This window comes from Triticum aestivum, chromosome 5D (genome assembly GCF_018294505.1).
Source record: "Triticum aestivum cultivar Chinese Spring chromosome 5D, IWGSC CS RefSeq v2.1, whole genome shotgun sequence".
In the NCBI taxonomy this organism is placed as follows: Eukaryota; Viridiplantae; Streptophyta; class Magnoliopsida; order Poales; family Poaceae; genus Triticum; species Triticum aestivum.
Genome location: NC_057808.1, coordinates 162672772 through 162693073, shown reverse-complemented (window position 1 = coordinate 162693073; position 20302 = coordinate 162672772).

The window sequence follows — 20302 nt, the reverse complement described above, 5'->3', positions numbered from 1 at the left end:
TAGGGAAGAGGAAGGCACGAGACGGGCAAGGCAATGCCAAGACCAAGAAACACAAAGAACAAGAGGGCGAGGTGGACTACCCCGGCGAGGCCCTGGCCGGGGTGACCTCCGAGGCCCCGGCAAGATCCTTGCCGGGGCACTTGCCCAACGCCAGCAGGGCACGCCACCCTATTCCGACACCGCCAACAACCACATTGGAACCAAGGCTCGGGAGGCACCTCCGTGGTGGCATGCAGATCTTCGTCAAGATTGTAAACACACAAGATTAGGTGAGGACCAGAAGGCAACGCTCCTCGGCAAGAGCCTTGCCGAGGAAATCCACGAGACCCCCGGCAAGATCCTTGCAGGGGACAACCGCGATGGCACGACAAGACCCTTGACGGGGCCCCGGCAAGGCCCTTGCCGAAGACACCTACAAGGCCGCAGCCAGGCCCGCGTCTGCCAAGACTCCACCACCGTTCCCATGCAGCTCCCATCCCAACCAGCTGGGCAGGCACCTGCGTGGCGACGTGCGGCTTCCAGGTCAACTCAGCAAACACCTACGTGGTGGCATGCAGATCTTCGTGAAGACCCTACCACCACGCCATCTCAGCAGCCTGGCAGCCTACGTGGCGCTGCATGCCTCGTCGGCCTGGACGTGTGTCGGAGCAAGACGGAGCGGCGACGAATGATATGGGCCTCGTTGCCATCCCCAATAAAGCAACGGGACACCTAAGAAGCACATTTAATGCGCCTTGTCCCGTAATAACAGGCGATAAGCTTGTACACTGTACACCTTTCCACCTCCTGTGTGCCACTGTGGCAACTCCTTTTGACTATAAAAGGAGGCCCGAGGCGTCCAGGAGGAGGATTCGGATCTTTTGGACTACGCACGCACCTAGCTAGTTCAAGAGCTCAAGAACACTCAAATATACACCAAAGAGGACTAGGGTTTTACGCATCTTCCCGGCCCGAACCTGGGTAAACGATCTTTGTGCTGGCTCCTGGACCTACTCTTTGTACAACCCCGCGCCCGCCAACCGTAGAAGGGATCCCAGTGATTCCATAGGTGTCGTTTCCAACGACAGAGAGAGGTGTCGATAAAAACAAAATACGTACATTGAAGCATCATGTAAATTATTATAGCAACAACAAACTTCAACATAAGACTTTTATCTTATAACTTTTATCATAGACTTCTCATGAATAAGTCACAATTCATCACACTATTGAAGTATAAAGCATGAACTCTATTAGAAACCAACAAACTATGTTATCTGTGAACTTTGCAACTACAATTCATCATCTTTTCAGGAAGGGTCACGTATCGGAGCCATTAGGCAAGTCCACATACTCAACCATCATATAGTCTTCTATGATTGCTAACACTCACCGCATACACATGAGCAAAATGTTTCAACCGGACACATAGAAAGATAGGGGCCTATAGTTTCGCCTCCCAACGTATTCACCTAAAGGGTGATGTCTACAATAGTAACTCATACACATTCAACTGGACATATGTGCCTATATCTTTCCTCGCCACATGATGCTTGCCAAAGGAGAAAATAAATAGAAATAGAGAGAAAAAATTTGACTCTTGCATAAAAGTAAATACATAAAAGTAAAAGATAGGCCCTTTGCAGAGGGAAGCAGAGGTTGCCATGCGCTTATTTGTTTGTATGCTCAACCCCTTAGTGCAAAAGAATGTCACGTTATATTGCCGCTTGTGATGGCAACCTTTATTATGCAGTTTTTCGCTTTTATTCTTCACCATCACAAGTTCGTACAACGCTCAATTTTCTCTTACACTAAATGATCTCACACTTTTAGAAGCAAATTTTATTGCCTTATTGCACCGATGACAACTATTTGAAGGATCTTGCTCAATCCCTAGGTAGGTGTGGTGGACTCTTGAAAATAAGATTTGGGTTTAAGGGTTTTTGGATGCACAAGTAGTATCTCTACTTAGTGCGGAATTTTTGGCTAGCAAAGATAGGGGTAAGCACCACATGTTGAAGGATCTATGACAATATAACTTCTATGTGAATATGAACAAACATAAATCATTACATTGTCTTCCTTGTCCAACGTCAGTAATTTTGGCATATAATATTTTGATGGGGGCTCACAATCACAAAAGATTTCCAGGGTAGTGTATTTATATGTGAATCTTCTCTTCCCTTATTAATTCTTTCATGAATTGCATCATTGACCAATGCTATGTTTGCTAATCTCTAATAAAATTTTCTACTCCTTATGTGGTGTCGTCACCTACCATAAGATTAGCATATGATCTTTTTAATTTATTTCCTTTCTTTTTATTGCAACATGAAAGTAAAGAAAGCAAAAACTCGAACTAAACTTTATTATATGTCTCGCACACGATTACAAGGATAGATCACTAAGCAAGCTCTCGAAAAGAAAGGGTCAAACTAAACTTTTATTCATCTAAAGCAGAAGATCAAACTAAAATAAGTAAAGGAAAAAGATAGTGGGCATGATACGATACCGGGGCACCTCCCCCAAGCTTGGCGGAAGCCAAGGGGAGTGCCCATACCCGATACTCAATTTTCTTTTGGTGATGAAGAAGAAGGTGGTGGTGATGAAGTACAGGGTTTGTCCTTCTTCCTCAGCTTACGCTTGAGGATAGACTTTTCCTCCTTCAATTCATTGATCTCCCGCTCAATCTCTAGTACCTTTTTTTTGCATAAATCTTGCTTATTTTCCTGCAAAAGGCGGAAGGTTATAAACTGAACCTTAGGTCTCTTTGCTTTGTTGGGGAGACTTGATTTCTTCAGTTCCACATGCATGTCCCCAGGCTGAGGCAATGGGGCTTCGTCCTCGTCGGAGCTTGTCTCCTGCTTCTCCCTAGGATAATAGTCTTCCTCTTCCTCCAAAGTCCAGCCATAATGCTCCACATCCCCATAAGACTTGGGGTTTGCGGTAAAATCAACAACATAGCTCTCACCCTCAGAATCTTGGGATGACATATTTTCAGATCTATCAGAGAAACAACAAGAGAAGAAAACAGAAGATTTCTCCGTGATACGGTGGTCAATAGATTCAGGGGGTATATAAAGATTTTTTATCTTGGGAAACAAGCAAACGGTAGAAAAACGGAATCCGGAAGGTACCTGAGGTGGTCACAACCCACCTGGGCGCGCTTGGCTGCCAAGTGCGCCCTGGTGTCTTGTGCCCACCAGGGTCACTTTCCCGGTAGTTTCTTATTTTCCAATTTTTTGTTATATTCCACAACCGACAAAAAATATTTTTGCGGAGTGTTCGGAGTCCGTTTACTTACCGTAACACGTACCTCCTTTTCATGATTCTGGAGTGTTCCGGAAGGACTCTTTTATGTGTTCTTCCGATGTCATAGTTTGGATAATATTACTTTCAACATTAATGGGCATACCTGAGATATAATGTTTTATTTGTTGCCCGTTAACAACCTTCGGGTTAGTACCTTTGGCATTATTTATTTTGATAGCTCCAGACCGATAAACGTCCTCGATAACATAAGGTCCTTCCCATTTGGAGAGGCGTTTTCCTGCAATGAATCTAAAACAAGAGTTGTACAAAAGAACATATTCTCCAACTTTAAACTCACGCTTTTGAACTCTTTTATCATGCCATCTTTTAACTTTTTCTTTAAATAACTTGGCATTTTCATAAGCTTGGGTTCTCCATTCATCTAATGAGCTAATATAAAATAATCTCTTTTCACCGGCAAGTTTGAAATCATAGTTGAGTTCTTTGATTGCCCAATATGCTTTATGTTCTAACTCAAGAGGCAAATGACAAGCTTTTCCATAAACTATTTAATAAGGAGACATACCCATAGGATTTTTCTATGCTTTTTTATAAGCCCAAAGTGCATCATCTAATTTATTAGACCAATTCTTCCGGGACCTATTGATAGTCTTTTGCAAAATTAATTTTATTTCTCTATTGCTAAGTTCAACTTGACCACTAGACTGAGGATGATAAGGTGATGCAATTCTATGGTTAACATCATACTTAGCAAGCATTTACGGAAAGCACCATGAATAAAGTGTGAACCACCATCAGTCATTAAATATCAAGGGACTCCAAACCTTGGGAAAATAACTTACTTAAGCATTTTAATAGAGGTGATGTGATCAGCACTACTGGTTGGAATAGCTTCTACCCATTTAGTAACATAATCAACAGCAACCAAAATATGTGTATACCCATTAGATGAAGGAAAAGGTCCCATGTAATCAAACCCCCAAACATCAAATGGTTCAACAACAAGTGAATAATTCATAGGCATTTCTTGACGCTTACCGATATTACCTATTCTTTGACATTCATCAAAGGATAAGACAAACTTACGGGCATCCTTGAAGAGAGTAGGCCAATAGAACCCAGATTGCAATACCTTGTGAGTAGTTCTGTCTCGAGCATGATGCCCTCCATAAGCTTCGGAGTGACATTTCCATAGGATTTCTCCTTGTTCATGCTCAGGTACACAACGTCTAATAATACCATCTACTCCTTCTTTATAAAGATGTCGGTCATCCCATAACTAATGTCTTAAATCATATAATTTTTTCTTTTGTTGGTATGTAAAGCTAGGTGGTAAATATTTAGCAACAATGTAATTAGCATAGTCAGCATACCAAGGAGTGTTACGAGAAACATTTATTCCAGCTAACTGCTCATCAGGGAAACTATCATCAATAGGTAATGGGTCATCAAGCACATTTTCAAGCCTAGACAAGTTATCAGCTACGGGGTTCTCACCTCCTTTTCTATCAGTGATATGTAAATTAAATTCTTGTAGCAAGAGAACCCATCGAATAACTCTATGTTAAGCATCTTTCTTTTGTATAAGATATTTTATAGCAGCATGATCGGTGTGAACAATTACTTTTGAATCAACAATGTAAGATCTAAATTCATCGCGAGCAAACACCAATGCTAGGAATTCTTTCTCAGTAGTTGCATAATTTCGTTGAGCAATGTCTAGAGTTTTACTAGCATAATGAATAAAATTCAGTTTCTTATCAACTCTTTGTCCTAGAGCAGCACCAACAGCATAATCACTAGCATCACACATAATTTCAAAAGGCAAGTTCCAATCAGGTGGTTGAACAATAGGTGCAAAAATCAAGGCTTTCTTGAGTGTTTTGAAGGCTTCTAAACAATCATCATAAAAAACAAAAGGAACATCATTTTGCAAAAGATTTGTAAGAGGCCTAGAAATTTTAGAAAAGTCTTTGATAAATCTCCTATAGGAAACTACAAATACCTTTGATATCTTTATGACATGGCATTTTCTCAATTGCATCAACCTTAGCTTTATCCACCACAATACCTCTTTCAGAATTTTTATGGCCCAAAACAATACCTTCATTAACCATAAAGTGGCACTTCTCCCAATTCAAGACAAGATTTGTTTGCTCGCATTTGTACAAAAGTCAATCTAGATTGCTTAAACAATAATCAAAAGACTTCCCATAAACAGAGAAGTCATCCATGAAAACCTCAACAATCTTTTCAAAAAAGTCAGAGAATATAGCAGTCATACATCTTTGAAAGGTAGGAGCTGCATTGCATAAACGAAAAGGCATACCTCTATAAGCATAAGTTCCAAAGGGACAAGTGAAAGTGGTCTTTTCTTGACCAGGTTGACAAACAGGTATTTGTGAAAAACTAGAGTATCCATCAAGCAAGAACAAATGTGTGTGATTAGATAATCTTTCTAGCATTTGATCGATAAAAGGCACAGGGTAATGATCTTTTGTAGTTGCTTTGTTTAATTTTCTAAAATCAATTACCATTCGATAGCCTATAACAATTCTTTGTGGAATAAGTTCATTATTGTCATTAGGAACAACAGTAATACCTCCTTTCTTAGGGACACAATTAACATGACTTACCCATCTACTATCAGCTCTAGGATAGATAATACCTGCTTCCAGAACTTTTAAGATTTCTGTTCTTACCACTTCCTTCATTTTCGGATTTAACCGACGTTGGTGATCAACAACGGGTTTAGCATCAGGTTCCACACAAATATTGTGCTGACATAGAGTGGGACTAATTCCCTTTAAATCATCAAGAGTATATCCAATAGCAGCTCGGTGCTTTATTAGAACTTTCAATAATCTTTTTCTTCATGTTCTGAAAGGTTAGCACTAATAATAACAGGATATATCTTCTTTTCTTCAAGATAATCATATTTCAAAGTGTCTGGCAATTCTTTTAATTCAAACACAGGATCACCTTTAGGTGGAGGACGACCTCCTAGAGTTTCAATAGGCGAATTGTGTTTAAGCAGAGGACGTTGTTCAAAGAAAATCTTATCTATTTCATTTCTTTCATGCATGTGTAAATCATTTTCATGTTCTAGTGGATCAGTAGGAGGCACAACAATAGAAGCAAGACCGATTAATTCATCCTTGCTAGGCAATTCTTTTTCATGAAGCTTTCTACTAAACTTGAAAAAATTAAACTCATGAGACTCATCACCAAAACTAACACTGACAGTTTGTTGCTCACAATCTACTTTAGCATTAACGGTGTTCAAGAAAGGTCTACCAAAGATAATGGGACAAAAGTCATCTTGTGGGAACCAAGAACCAGAAAATTTGTAGGGTTTTTTCCCCACACAAGACTTCAACATCTCTAACAATCCCAAGTGGTGTGATGCTGTCTCTATTAGCAAGTTTAATAGTGGCATATATTTCTTCCATTTCAGCGGGTGCCATGTCAGTCATAATTTCTTGATATAAGGTAAAGGGAATAACACTCACGCTAGCACCTATGTCGCGTAAACCATGATAAGAGTGATCTCCTATTTTAACTAAGACAACGGGCATGCCAACAACGGGTCTATGATTATCTGTTTTATCGGGTTTGGCAATTCTAGTAGCTTCATTACAGAAGTAAATAACATGCCCATCAATATTTTCTTCCACGAGATCCTTAATCATAGCAACACTAGGCTCTACTTTAACTTGTTCATCAGGTTTAGGTGTTCTAATATAACTTTTGTTGACCAAAGTTGAAACTTTAGCATGTTCCTTTATCCTAACAGGGAAAGGTGGTTTCTAAATCCCCCACAAAAAAGGTGGTTTCTCAATATAAGCTGTAGGAACAACTAGATCAACATTATAAAGTATAGTTTCCTCTTTAGCTAGTACCGGTTCTTTCTTTAATTTGTTCGTTAATAGGTGGGTGGTATTTAAACCACTTCTCTTTAGGGAGATCAACATGAGTAGAAAATGATTCACAAAAGGAGGCTACTATCTCAGAGTCAAGTCCATATTTAGTGCTAAACTTTTGGAAAGCGTCGGTATTCATAAAAGATTTAACACAATCATACTTGAGCTTAATACCTGACTCTTTACCTTCTTCGAGTTCCCAATCTTCAGAGTTGCATTTAATTCTTTCCAAAACACCCCACCGTAACTCAATAGTCTTCTTTATAAAGAACCAGCAAAATAAGTATCAAGCATGGATCGATCATTATGAGAAAGCCGAGCATAAAAATATGGATAATAATTTCTCTTGAGAGCTCATGATTGGGGCATGAATATAACATTGACTTAAGCCTCCCCCAAGCTAAAATGATACTTTCTCCTTCACGAGGCCAAATATTATATATGTAATTCCGATCACGATGAACTAGATGCATGGGATAATTTATTTTGGTGGAACTCCAATTTCAATCGATTCAAATTCCAAGATCTAATATCATCGCATAGCCTGTACCATGCCAATGATTTTCCCTGCAAAGATAAAGGTAAAACCTTCTTCTTAACTTCATCTTCGGGTAAACCTGCAAGCTTAAACAATCCACAAATTTGTTCCACATATATCAAGTGCATATCAGGATGTTCGGTTCCATCTCCTGCATAAGGATTAGCTAGCAGTTGTTCTATCATACCCGAAGGAACTTCATATTCAATATTTTCAGTAGGTGCAGTAGGTTGAGGGGTAGCTAATTGTGGTTCCGGAAAAGGTGAAGATACCCTGAACAAACCCCTCAAAGGATTGTTTTCCATAGTAACAAGTGACAGTAAATTTCAGCACACTATCTAAATGTTTCCTTACCGAATTCCACTAACCAAAGGTGCTTCACTCCCCAGCAACGGCGCCATAAAATAACCTTGATGACCCACAAGTATACGGGATCAATTGTAGCTCTTTTCGATATGTAAGAGTGTCAAACCCAACAAGGAGCAGAAGGAAATGACAAGTGGTTTTCAGCATGGTAATGTCTGCAAGTGCTGAAATTGTAAGTAACAGAGTAGTTTGATAGCAAGATAATTTGTAACGAGCAAGTACCAATAATAGTAACAAAAGTGCAAGAAGATAGCCCAATCCTTTTGAGGCAAAGGACATGCCGAAATGGTCTCTTATAGTAAGCAAAGCGTTCTTGAGGGTACACGGGAATTTCATCTAGTCACTTTCATCATGTTGATTCGATTCGTATTCGCTACTTTGATAATTTGGTATGTGGGTGGACCAGTGCTTAGGTGCTGTTCTTACTTGCACAAGACTCCTACTTATGATTAACCCCCTCGCAAGCATCCGCAACTATGAGAAAAGTATTAAGAATAAATTCTATCCAAAGCATTAAACTTTTGGATCCAATTGGTCCCATACGGAATAGCGCATAAACTAGGGTTTAAGCTTCTGTCACTCTCGCAACCCATCATCTAATAACTACTACACAATGCATTCCCTTAGCCCCGAATATGGTGAAGTGTCATGTAGTCGACGTTCACATGACACCACTATGGAAATCACAACATACATACTATCAAAATATCGAACACATATCATGTTCACATGATTTCTCATGTGACCTCAAGAACAAAACTAACTACTCACAAATGATAATCATGCTCAAATCAAAGGGTTATTAAATATCATATTGGCTCTGAACATATAATCTTCCACCAAATAAACCATATAGTAATCAACTACAAGATGTAATCAACACTACTAGTCACCTACAAGCACCAATCTATAGTTCCGGTACAAAGATTGAACACAAGAGATGAACTAGGGTTTGAGATGAAATGGTGCTGTTGAAGATGTTGATGGAGATTTCCCTCCTCAAGATGGGAGAGTTGTTGGTGGTGATGATGACGATGATTTCCCCCTCCGTGAGGGAAGTTCCCCCGGCGGAATCGCTCCGCCGAAGGGCAAAAGTGCTCCAGCCCAAGTTCCGCCTCGAGACGGCGGCGCTCCATCCCGAAAGTCCTCTCCTTATTTTTGCTAGGTCAAAATGACTTATATAGCAGAAGATGGGCGCTGGAGGTGGGCCGAGGGGAGCACACCCCACCAGGGCGCGCCCAGGTGGGTTGTGCCCACCTGGTGGGCCCCTCTGGTATGTTTTGGCTCCAATATTCCACATATATTCCATAAAAATCTCCGTAAAGTTTCAGCTTGTTTGGAGTTGTGCAGAATAGGTGGCCTGACGTAGCTTTTCCAGGTCCAGATTTCCAACTGCCAGAATTCTCCCTCTTTGTGTGTACCTTGCATATTATGAGAAAAGGCATTATAATTACCCCAAAAAGCATTATTATGCATAAAAACGTCATAAATAACAGTAGGAAAACATGATGCAAAATGGACGTATCAACTCCCCCAAGTTTAGACCTCGCTTGTCCTCAAGCGAAAACCGAAATCGAAAAACATGTCCACATGCTTAGAGAGAGAGGTGTCGATAAAAACAAAATAAGGACATAGAAGCATCTTGTAGATTATTATAACAGCAACAAACTTAAACATAAGACTTTTATCATAGAACTTTTATCATACACTTTTCATGGATAAGTAACAATTCATCACACTATCGAAGTATACAGCATAAACTCTATTAGAAACCAACAAACTATGTTCTCAGTCAACTTTGCAACTACAATTCATCATCTTTTCAGGAAGGGTCAGTATTGGAGCCTTTAGGCAAGTCCACATACTCAACCATCATATAGTCTTCTATGATTGCTAACACTCACCGCATACACATGAGAAAAACGTTTCAACACGACACATAGAAAGATAGGGGCTTATAGTTCCGCCTTCCAATGTATTCACCTCAAGGGTGATGTGAACAATAATAACTCATGCCACCCACATTCAACTGGACATATGTGCCTAGATCTTTCCTCACCACATGATGCTTGCCAAAGGAGAAAATTAAAAAGGAATAGAGAGAAAAACTTTGACTCTTGCATAAAAGTAAATACATAAAAGTAAAAGATAGGCCCTTAGCGGAGGGAAGCAGAGGTTGCCATGCACTTATTTGTTTGTGTGCTCAACCCCTTGGTGCAAAAGAATGCCACATTATATTTCCCCCTGTGATGGCAACCTTTATTATGTAGTTTGTCGCTTTTATTCTTCACCATCACAAGTTCGTACAGCACTCAATTTTCTCTTACACTAAATGATCTCACACTTTTAGAAGCAATTTTTATTGCCTTATTGCACCGATGACAACTTACTTGAAGGATCTTGCCCAATCCCTAGGTAGGTATGGTGGACTCCTGAAATTAAGATTTGGGTTTAAGGGTTTTTGGATGCACAAGTAGTAGCTCTACTTAGTGCGGAATTTTTGGCTAGCGAAGATAGGGGTAAGTACCACATGTTGAAGGATCTATGACAATATAACTTCTATGTGAATATTAGCAAACATAAATCATTACATTGTCTTCCTTGTCCAATGTCAACAATTTTGGCATATAATATTTTGATGGGGGCTCACAATCACAAAAGATTTCCAGGATAGTGTATTTATATGTGAATCTTCTCTTCCCTTATTAATTCTTTCATGAATTGCATCATTGACCAATGCTATGTTTGTCAATCTCTAATAAAATTTTCTACTTATACTTTTCCTTATGTGGTGTCGTCACCTACCATAAGATTAGCATATGATCTTTTTAATTTATTTCCTTTCTTTTTATTGCAACATGAAAGTAAAGAAAGCAAAAACTCAAACTAAACTTTATTATATGTCTCGCACACGATTACAAGGATAGATCACTAAGCAAGCTCTCGAAAAGAAAGGGTCGAAATAAACTTTTATTCATCTAAAGCAGAAGATCGAACTAAAATAAGTAAAGGCAAAAGATAGTGGGCGTGATACGATACCGGGGCACCTCCCCCAAGCTTGGCGGAAGCCAAGGGGAGTGCCCATACCTGATACTCAATTTTCTTTTGGTGATCAAGAAGAAGGTGGTGGTGATTAAGTAGAGGATTTGTCCTTCTTCCTCAGCTTACGCTCGAGGATGGACTTTTCCACCTTCAATTCACGGATCTCCTGCTCAAGCTCTAGTACCTTTTTGCATAAATCTTGCTTATTTTCCTGCTAAAGGTGGAAGGGTATAAACTGAACCTTAGGTCCCTTTGCTTTGCTGGGGAGACTTGATTTCTTGAATTCCACATGCATGTCCCCAGGCTGAGGCTATGGGGCTTCGTCCTCGTCAGAGCTTTTCTCCTCCTCCGTAGGATAATAGTCTTCCTCTTCCCCCAAAGTCCAGCCATAATGCTCCACATCCCCATAAGACTTGGGTTTTGCGGTAAAATCAGCAACATAGCTCTCACCCTCAGAGTCTTGGGATGACATATTTTCAGATCTATCAGAGAAATAGCAAGAGAAGAAAACAGAAGATTTCTCCGTGATACGGTGGTCAATAGGTTCGGGGGGGTATATAAAGATTTTTTATCTTGGGAAACAAGAAAACGGTAGAAAAACGGAATCCGGAAGGTACCCAAGGTGGTCACAACCCACCTGGGCGCGCTTGGCTGCCAAGTGCGGCCTGGTGTCTTGTGCCCACCAGGGTCACTTTCCCGGTAGTGTCTTATTTTCCAAATTTTTGTTATATTCCACAACCGATAAAAAATATTTTTGCGTAGTGTTCTGAGTCTGTTTACTTACCGTATCATGTTCCTCCTTTTTTTCACGATTCTAGACTATTCTGGAAGGACTCTTTTATGTGTTCTTCCGGTGTCATAGTTTGGATAATATTACTTTCAACATTAATGGGCGTACCTGAGATATAATGTTTTATTCGTTGCCCATTAACATCCTTCGGGTTAGTTCATTTGGCATTATTTATTTTGATAGCTGCAGACCGATAAACCTCCTCGATAACATAATGTCCTTCTCATTTGGAGAAGAGTTTTCCTACAAAGAATCTAAAACGAGAGTTGTACAAAAGAACATATTCTCCAACTTTAAACTCACACTTTTGAATTCTTTTATCATGCCATCTTTTAACTTTTTTTAAAATAACTTGGCTTTTTCATAAGCTTGGGTTCTCCATTCATCTAACCAAATAATCTCTTTTCACCGGCAAGTTTGAAATCATAGTTGAGTTCTTTGATTGCCCAATATGCTTTATGTTCTAACTCAAGAGGCAAATGACAAGCTTTTCCATAAACCATTTTATAAGGAGACATACCCATAGGATTTGTCTATGCTTTTCTATAAGCCCGAAGTGCATCATCTAATTTATTAGACCAATTCTTCCGGGACCTACTGACAGTCTTTTGCAAAATTAATTTTATTTCTCTATTGGTAAGTTCAACTTGATCACTAGACTGAGAATGATAAGGTGATGCAATTCTATGGTTAACATCATACTTGGCAAGCATTTACGGAAAGCACCATGAATAAAGTGTGAACCACCATCAGTCATTAAATATCTAGGGACTCCCAACCTTGGGAAAATAACTTCCTTAAGAATTTTAATAGAGGTGTTGTGATCAGCACTACTGGTTGGAATAGCTTCTTCCCATTTAGTAACATAATCAACAGCAACCAAAATATGTGTATACCCATTAGTAGAAGGATAAGGTCCCATGTAATCAAATCACCAAACATCAAATGGTTCAACAACAAGTAATTAATTAATAGGCATTTCTAAACGCTTACCGATATTACCTATTCTTTGACATTCATCACAAGATAAGACAAACTTACGGGCATCCTTGAAGAGAGTAGGCCAATAGAACCCAGATTGCAATACCTTGTGAGCAGTTCTGTCTCCAGCATGATGCCCTCCATAAGCTTCGGAGTGACATTTCCGTAGGATTTGTCCATCTTCATGCTCAAGTACACAACGTCTAATAATACCATCTACTCCTTCTTTATAAAGATGTGGGTCATCCCGAAAGTGATGTCTTAAATCATAGAAGAATTTTTCCTTTTGTTGGTATGTAAGGCTAGGTGGTAAATATTTAGCAACAATCTAATTAGCATAGTCAGCATACCAAGGAGTGTTATGAGAAACATTTATTGCAGCTAAATGCTCATCAGGAAAACTATCATCAATAGGTAGTGGGTTATCAAGCGCATTTTCAAGCCCAGGCAAGTTATCAGCTACGGGGTTCTTAGCTCCTTTTCTATCAGTGATATGTAAATCAAATTCTTGTAGCAAGAGAACCCATCGAATAAGTCTAGGTTTAGCATATTTCTTTTAAATAAGATATTTTATAGCAGCATGATCCGTGTGAACAATTACTTTTGAATCAAAAATGTAAGATCTAAATTTATTGCAAGCAAACACCACTGCTAGGAATTTCGTTGAGCACTGTCTAGAGTTTTACTAGCATAATGAATAACATTCAGTTTCTTATCAACTCCTTGTCCTAGAACAACACCAACAGCATAATCACTAGCATCACACATAATTTCAAAAGGCAAGTTCCAATCAGGTGGTTAACAATAGGTGCAGAAATTAAGGCTTTCTTGATTGTTTTGAAGGCTTCTAAACAATCATCATCAAAAACAAAAGGAACATCCTTTTGCAAAAGATTTGTAAGAGACGTAGAAATTTTTGATAAGTCTTTGATAATTCTCCTACAAAAACAAGCATGACCTAGGAAACTAATACCTTTGATATCTTTAGGACATGGCATTTTCTCAATTGCATCAATCTTAGCTTTGTACACCTCAATTCCTCTTTCAGAAATTTTGTGGCCCAAAACAATTCCTTCATTAACCATAAAGTGGCACTTGTCCTAGTTGAAGACAAGATTTGTTTGCTCGCATCTCTACAAAACTCGATCAAGATTGCTTAAACAATAATCAAAAGACTTCCCATAAACAGAGAAGTCATCCAGGAAAACCTCAATAATCTTTTCACAAAAGTCAGAGAATATAGCAGTCATACATCTTTGGAAGGTAGCAGGTGCATCAAGCAAGCAAAAATGTGTGTGCTTGGATAATCTTTCTAGCATTTGATCGATAAAAGGCAGAGGGTAATGATCTTTTCTAGTTGCTTTGTTTAATTTTTTAAAATCAATTACCATTCTATAGCCTGTAACAATTCTTTGTGGAATAAGTTCATTCTTATCATTAGGAACAACAGTAATACCTCCTTTCTTAGGGACACAATGAACAAGACTTACCCATCTACTATCAGCTATAGGATAGATAATACCTGCTTCCAGAACTTTTAAGATTTCCATTCTTACCACTTCCTTCATTTTTGGATTTAACCGACGTTGGTGATCAACAACGGGTTTAGCATGAGGTTCCATATTAATCTAGGGCTGACATATAGTGGGACTAATGCCCTTTAAATCATCAAGAGTATATCTAATAGCGGCTCGGTGCTTCCTTAGAACAATAATCTTTCTTCTTCATGTTCTGAAAGGTTAGCACTAATAGTAACAGGATATATCTTCTTTTCATCAAGATAAGTATATTTCAAAGTGTCTGGAAATTGTTTTAATTCAAACACAGGATCACCTTTAGGTGGAGGACGACCTCCTTGGGTTTCAATAAGCTAATTGTGTTTAAGCAGAGGACGTTGTTCAATGAAAATCTTATCTATTTCATTTCTTTCATGCATGTGTAAATCATTTTCATGGTCTAGCAGATATTGTTGTAGTGGATCAGTAGGAGGCACAACAATAAAAGCAAGACCAATTATTTCATCCTTACTAGGCAATTTTTTTCATGAAGCTTTCTACTAAACTTGGAAAAATTAAACTCATGAGACTCATCACCAAAACTAACACCGACAGTTTGTTTCTCACAATCTATTTTAGCATTAACAGTGTTCAAGAAAGGTCTGCCAAAGATAATGGGAGAAAAGTCATCTTGTGGGGAACCAAGAACAAGAAAATCAGTAGGGTTTTTTACCCACACAAGACTTCAACATCTCTAACAATCCCAAGTGGTGTGATGGTGTCTCTATTAGGAAGTTTAATAGTGGCATCTATTTCTTCTATTTCAGCGGGTGCTATGTCATTCATAATTTCTTGATATAAAGTAAAGGGAATAGCATTCACGCTAGCACCTATGTCGCATAAACCATGATAACAGTGATCTCCTATTTTAACTGAGACAACGGGCATGCCAACAACGGGTCTATGATTATCCATTTTATCGGGTTTGGCAATTCTAGTAGCTTCATTACATAAGTAAATAACATGCCCATCTATATTTTCTTTCACGAGATCCTTAACCATAGCAACACTAGGCTCTACTTTAATTTGTTCATCAGGTTTAGGTGTTCTAATATAACTTTTGTTGACCACTGTTGAAACTTTAGCATGTTCCTTTATCCTAACAGGGAAAGGTGGTTTCTCAATATAAGCAGTAGGAACAACTGGATCAACATTATAAAGTATAGTTTCCGCTTTAGCTAGTAATGGTTCTTTAATTTCTTCTTTAATAGGTGGGTGATATTTAAACCACTTCTCTTTAGGGAGATCAACATGAGTAGCAAATGTTTCACAAAAGGAGGCTACTATCTCAGAGTCAAGTCCATATTAGTGCTAAACTTTTGAAAAGCGTCGGTATTCATAAAAGATTTAACACAATCATACTTAAGCTTAATACCTGACTCTTTACCTTCTTCGAGTTCCCAATCTTCAAAGTTGCATTTAATTCTTTCCAAAAGACCCCACCAGAATTCAATAGTCTTCTTTATAAAAGAAATAGCACAAGAAGTATCAAGCATGGATCGATCATTATGAGAAAGCCGAGCATAAAAATTATGGATAATAATTTCCCTTGAGAGCTCATGATTGGGGCATGAATATAACATTGACTTAAGCCTCCCCCAAGCTTGAGCGATACTTTCTCCTTCACGAGGCCAAAAATTATATATGTAATTCTGATCACGATGAACTAGATGCATGTGATAATTTTTCTTGGTGGAACTCCAATTTCAATTGATTCAAATTCCAAGATCCAATATCATCGCATAGCCTATACCATTCCAATGCTTTTCCCTTCAAAGATAAAGGGAAAACCTTCTTCTTAACTTCATCTCCAGGTAAGCCTACAAGCTTAAACAATCCACAAATTTTTTCCACATATATCAAGTGCATATCAGGAAGTTCGGTTCCATCACCTACATAAGGATTAGCTAGCAGTTGTTCTATCATACCCGAAGGAATTTCATATTCAATATTTTTAGTAGGAGCAGTAGGTTGAGGGGTAGCTAATTGTGGTTCCGGTCGAGGTGAAGATACCCCGAACAAACCCCTCAAAGGATGGTTTTCCATAGTAACGAGTGATAGTAAATTTCAGCACACTATATAAAGGATTCCTTATCGAATTACACTTACCAAAGGCGCTTCACTCCCCAGGAACAGCGCCAGAAAATAGCCTTGATGACCCACAAGTATATGGGATCAATTGTAGCTCTTCTCGATATGTAAGAGTGTCGAACCCAAGAAGGAGCAGAAGGAAATGACAAGTGGTTTTCAGCAAGGTAATGTGTGTAAGTGCTGAAATTGTGAGTAATAGACTGAGGATCCAGCGAGCTAATCATACAGATCATTGATCCTGGGCAGCAGATACTTGTTCATTATCGTGACCAAATTAACAGGACGATAATCTACAACCATCTGGTCCATACCATCCTTCTTCTTAACGAAGAGGACAGGACAAGCCCAAGGAGAAGAACTAGGACGGATGAAATCCTTTTGCAAGGACTCATCAAGTTGTTTCTTAAGCTCAGCTAGCTCTAAGGGTCCCATCTTGTAAGATCTCCTAGAAATTGGGGAGGTTCCTGGGATGAGAGCTATGACAAACTCAACATCTCTGTCAGGTGGAATGCCTGGCAGTTCCTCTGGAAAGACATCCGGAAAGTCACAGACTATCGGGATAATTTCAAGGTTAGGTGATGTGGAGCATCCTACGGACATCACCATGTCAAGAGTCTGTTTGGCAAGTGACACATGCGACATCTACTTCACACACACAAAGGTGAATCATCTCCTTTACACGTGCTCACTTGACCCCTTCGAGGATGGTTTGCTACTTGACACTCATTCCGTGTGCATGCATAGGTATTGTCGGAACATCACGGATGTCGAGGAGGAGTGCGAGCGCAAGTGTACGTCTACACCATCCGCGAGAGAAGCATGGAAGAGAAGGAGGAAAAATACCTGGAACGAGCGGTACTACCGCCTACAAGCGGTACTACCGCTAAGACCATCCAAGCGGTACTACCGCCGAACGTCCGCTCTACTGCCGCTCAACCCGACAAACTCCTGTGCTCGAGCAACCCGGGTCCGGTACTACCACCCAGTCCAAGCGGCACTACCGCTTACAAGCGGTACTACTGCCCGAGGTCCGGTACTACCGCTCTGCCTGTGCGCAGCCGCGGGCCTTTGGCCTTGTATCCCTCTCCCACTTACCCCTTCGTGGCTTAGACTATAAATAGACCACCTCCACCTCCTTTCTAGAGATAGCAAAGTATATGACATGATTTAGTGAGCTTTGCTCCTTCTATCTCCTCTTGTGAGAGAGAGACCACTCCATTGGAGTTCAAGACCTCCTATGGAGAAGATCCCTAGTGGATATCAAGCCCCCATCTTGGGAAGGATCCCCATCATAGGATCATCAAGACCTCTCTCCTCATAGGATTGGGATGAACTAGTACCTTGTATCTTTCCTTTGTTGTTGTTGGATCATTGTGACCTCTTGTGTGTTCTTGGATCTAGCATATGTGTGATTGGATCTAGTCAATTTGAGTGTTTCCCTCTTGTGTTCTTCATGTTCTTCGTGTTCTTGGGGATTTCCCCTCCAATTCGTGAAAGATCTCCATCTAGGGTTCCACCCTACAACATCTTGGTATCATGAGCCAGGGTTTCTCACGAAATTGGAGCCCCCCTTCTTGTTCTCTAGCCTAATTTTGTTGTGTTCTTCCCCAATTTTGAAAATTCCCCACCAAAAATAGCCCCATATTTTTTTTGTGATTTGTTGGTTTGATGGTGTTTGGTTGATTTTGATCCATGGATTTGCTTGGTTTCGAGTGGATCTAGCATCTCCCCAAGTTTCCCCACCTTCCATCCACGAAATTCGTCAAATTTGCCCACCGAAATCATCCATTTCCGCCCCAAAATCGCGCCCCGATTCGATCTGCGAAGAATCCCGACATGAGCGGTACAACCGCCCGCCAAGCGGTACTACCGCCTATGAGCGGAACTACAGCCCTCTCGAGCGGTACATCCGCCCAGCCCAGTTTCAGACCAAAACTGGCGAAAAATCCTGACACGAGTGGTACTACCGCCCATCCCAAGCGGTACTACCGCTTACAAGCGGTACTACCGCCCTCCCGAGCGGTACTTCCGCCCCTCCCAGTTTCAGCGTTCCGAGTTTCACCGTTTTGCCCATTACTTCCACATCTGGAGTCCGATCTTCGCGTTCTTTAGCTCGTTGAGTAGCTATTGACATCCCCCATCCATATAGATAGGTTCCAACACCATTTGACTCCATCAAATTTTCAAAATTTTGAAAAGTTTGCCTAGGCCTTCCACCATATCATCCGCATAGCCACCACCGACCCCCACAACCTAACCCATTTTGTTCCATGTAGCATTTGAGGTTGTTTGAGTTGTGATTTCAGTCTCCTAAGGTGTTTCGGCTACTTAAGGACCATTGTTTCAACTCCAACACCGTGTATAGTCCACCACCTTACCCTCCATTTCCGCATTGCGTCTCCAAACCCATCATTGCATTCCCGCAATCCCTTTGAGCTTCCGCAACCACCACCGCATTCCCGCTACCACCATTTGACATTTGCCTTTGGAGATTTTGAGTTTGCGGTTTTTACCATTTCCTAAGGTGTTTCGGCTACTTAGGGACGGGTCTACATCATCTTGGTATCTACATCAAGAACGCCGCTACTTATCATCGCCACGAGGTCGTCTTCGACATCGACCACTTCACCATTTTGACACCCTAACCGTAAGCAAGAACGGTAACCTCTATATCATCTTGGTATCATGGTATCCCATCATTGTACATTCTTGCCTTTAAATTGTTAACCCCTTAGCCCATTTTGCGTCACTTGCCTATCGAGACTGGCCTTTGAGTATTGCCGGCAACGTTACTTGTGCACATTAGTGATCATTGATCTACACCTTCCATTGCATACAAACCATATCATACTGGTATCATCTTGGTATCATCATATCATCCCTTGTGTCACAAGTTTGTTCCCGCATATACAAAATTTCTATCTTGGTTTGTGCATTTCGCATAGTGGCCATATCAAAAGAGAGAGAGAGAGAGAGAGAGAGAGAATAAGCTTTTAAGCGAAAAGGAAAACAGAGCAAAGAGCTTGCAAGCAAGAGCCATAGCATCGCCACATTGCATACCATACTACCTTATTGATCATCTTGGATCATCTTGTGCGAAACACCGGAACATCATACACATAGCATACTTGGGATAGAAGGTTCATACATTTTGCATCTTATAGGTTGTGCACAAGTGTCGTATCCGCGTATTGACCAACCGTGCTAGCATCTCTCTTGAGTTGTGCAACATGAGCGTTTTCCATGGATTCCACATTTTGTGCTCATTCCTTGGTTGCACGACCCCATTTATCTATCCGTGTGTGTGTTTCCATGTGCCATTCATTGCTATTGGTCTACTTGTTTCTCTTGCGAATTTGTGAATCTTTTCCAACATTATTGACTCTTGCTAACATTTTGCATCAAATTTTTGTGCCACTATCCTCACCAAGCTCCACCATAAGCCTTACTTGTGTAGGTGCAAGAATTGACAAGATCCGGTACCAATTGTGTTATTTCCTTGATACATTATTGAGTGATCATTGATCCATCTTCAAAATTGGATAAGGTACATTGGTCTAGTTCTTTCCTTTCTTCCACTCACATTTGCTCGAGTCTTGTGATGGATAGGCAAGGCATTTCATCTCCGGTCTTCCACGACAACGACGAGTTCGATGCCATGAAGTACAATTTGGACGCCAAGATGGATGATCAAATGAAGGAGCTCAAGGTCCTCATCAAGTCCTACAAGAGATCTTCCTCATCTTCGACAAGACGCTCTAGT